This window comes from Homarus americanus, unplaced genomic scaffold (assembly GCF_018991925.1).
Source record: "Homarus americanus isolate GMGI-L3 unplaced genomic scaffold, GMGI_Hamer_2.0 scaffold57980, whole genome shotgun sequence".
Taxonomy (NCBI): domain Eukaryota; kingdom Metazoa; phylum Arthropoda; class Malacostraca; order Decapoda; family Nephropidae; genus Homarus; species Homarus americanus.
The window spans coordinates 1,250,794-1,253,334 of record NW_024716703.1 but is presented as its reverse complement, the minus strand read 5'-3'; positions in this window follow the sequence as shown (position 1 = coordinate 1,253,334).

Sequence of the window (2,541 nt, the reverse complement as noted above, 5' to 3'; positions counted from 1 at the left end):
GTAACATCATTGCAAATACAAACTTGCAACATCAGGCCGAAACGCCGGCATTTACCTTTTCCATTCCCAGGACGACCAAGAACAATTCCTCTTACTACGCCGGGCGAGCAAACTACAATTGACAAATTTAACTATGAGCGGATCCTCGAACTGGTTTACGTCCGGTTTTGTTTAGGAGACTTAGGTAACTGTCAAGTCTTCCTGGGTGTTGGCTGGTGGCCGCTGTCCTGTACATCCTAGGCTAAACACACGGGGGGAAGCCGGCAGTGAGAGCCGCCATCTTGGAAAAAGAATACGCCTGGATCGATTCTAACGCAGGCGTGGAGGAGCTGAAACACGAAACTTGTAGCCCCCACCTGTCCCACGACTGAAACACACATGAAGCCCTAATGAGGCGAAATAGTAGAGAGTTTCACTATAATTACGCACAAAACACAGATTATACTTTCATAAAGTGAAACAGGAATTTTTTAGTTAGTCACGAGTGAAACATGAATGAAACCTGGACATGGTGAAACAGGAGGAAATTACCATTAAAATAAGAAATGAAGGTTGTATCGAAATGAAACAGAAGAAACTGTATTCCAAATTACAAATGAAACACCAATGAAGCTTCGACAGGATGAAACAAACGTTTTTCTCCCTAAGATTGACGACGCACTCTGAGATCCAGATGAAGGAACTATTTATTTTCTGCTCGAGTTACGATTGTAATACAAATTAACCTTTAATAAGTGAAACAGGAAGAAGAAGAATCGCCATAGTTACAATTGAAACATGAATAAAGTCAATAAACTGTGATAACTTGAAACACAGGTAAGTTTACTCATTAGAGGTACGATTGACACACGAATTTGGTCATAAAACTCGGACAGGTGAAACACAGACAACAGAAAAGGAAATATAGAAGAAACAATTAACAACAACGATTCAAAAACATTCAAGACTTGAGAACTGAAATAAACTGCTACAAATATACTTATGAAATCTATTAATAAAATATATATTTGAAGAAATAATAATATATTCCGATTAAAATACAATACCAATTGATTAATGAAATATACAATGATAATAAAATTATGAAAATATGCTGGTGAAATATATGAATAAAATAAACCGGTTGAAACAGTAATAAAATCTATTTTTGTAGAATTTGAAGGTAAATATGACCGGATAAAACCATATTAAATTTACATATAAAAAGTTAAATTAATAATAATAGTAATAATAAATTATACTACTACTACTGTACTACTACGACTACTACTGTACTACTACTGCCACTACTACTGTACTACTTATGATAACAATAATAGGAGTTAGTGTTTATATTGTAACGTATTAAATGTATGTAAGAGATTGCAAAGGAATTTACATTTTTCATTATTATTTGTCCAGAGAGAGAGAGAGAGAGAGAGAGAGAGAGAGAGATACGACGTCATCTAGAAACTGAGACATCCGGATTCATCACACAAAAACGACTCGATTTTGTTTTACATGTATTTATAGATCCAACTATCTGTTACTTTTTCGTATAGTCGACGCCAAAGAGATTATGTAAGAGTGGATCAAAGTTTTAAGTGAAAGTAGAAAGTTTATTTACGTTTTTGAGAGAGAAAGTAAAGAAAACCAAGGCTTGACTTTGCTGGTTTATGATTCCTAAAAGTTGTGATACAGTTCGCGTGGTGTTTTGTTTGTGTCGTCACGTAAGTTTCCTTCGTTTCTATACTGAGGCGTGAAGGTAGAGAGAGAGAGAGAGAGAGAGAGAGAGAGAGAGAGAGAGAGAGAGAGAGAGACGTCATCGGGATAGGTCAGCTGGAGAAGACGAAATTTATGTCTTAATATTTCCCTAACCTGCCCTCCTGACCTCCTTGACTACCCATAACCTCTTATGACCTCTTCTAACCTCCCCTGAGTACTCCCCTAACCTCTCCTGAATTCCATTAACCTCTCCTGGTCTCTCTTAACATTTTTGTGGTCTTCATTAACCTATTCTAACCTCTCTTAACCTCTTCTGACTTCCAATAATCACCCCTGACCTTATCCTAGCGTCCACTGACCTTCCAAACCCTTTTCTGCTCTCCTGCAACCTCTCCTGACCCCTCTTAACATTTTATGGCCCCATTAACCTCTCCTAACCCCTCCTGTCCTCTCTTAACCTCTCCTGACCACCATTAACCCCCTTCTAACCTCTCCTAGTCATCATTAACCCTCTTTAACCTCTCTTGGCCATCATTAACCCCTTCTAACCTCTCCTGGTCACCATTAACCCCATCTGACCTCTCCTGACGTCACTCAACCTCTCCTAACTCCCCAAACTGACCTTTCCTGTATCCTCTCCTGATCTCACTTAACCTTCCCTACTGCTATGTAATGGTTGCCCCTCTTGTCCGAACCAAGAAGGAATTTGTCGTGAATTTGTTTAATTCGTAGAAGCTGTCACCAACACAAAGGCCAAATCCTAAGCTGTATGACCCAGTGGCAAGCAATAACTTAAAAAGACCGGACAAGTCGCCAACTGCACTGGTTAACCATTAC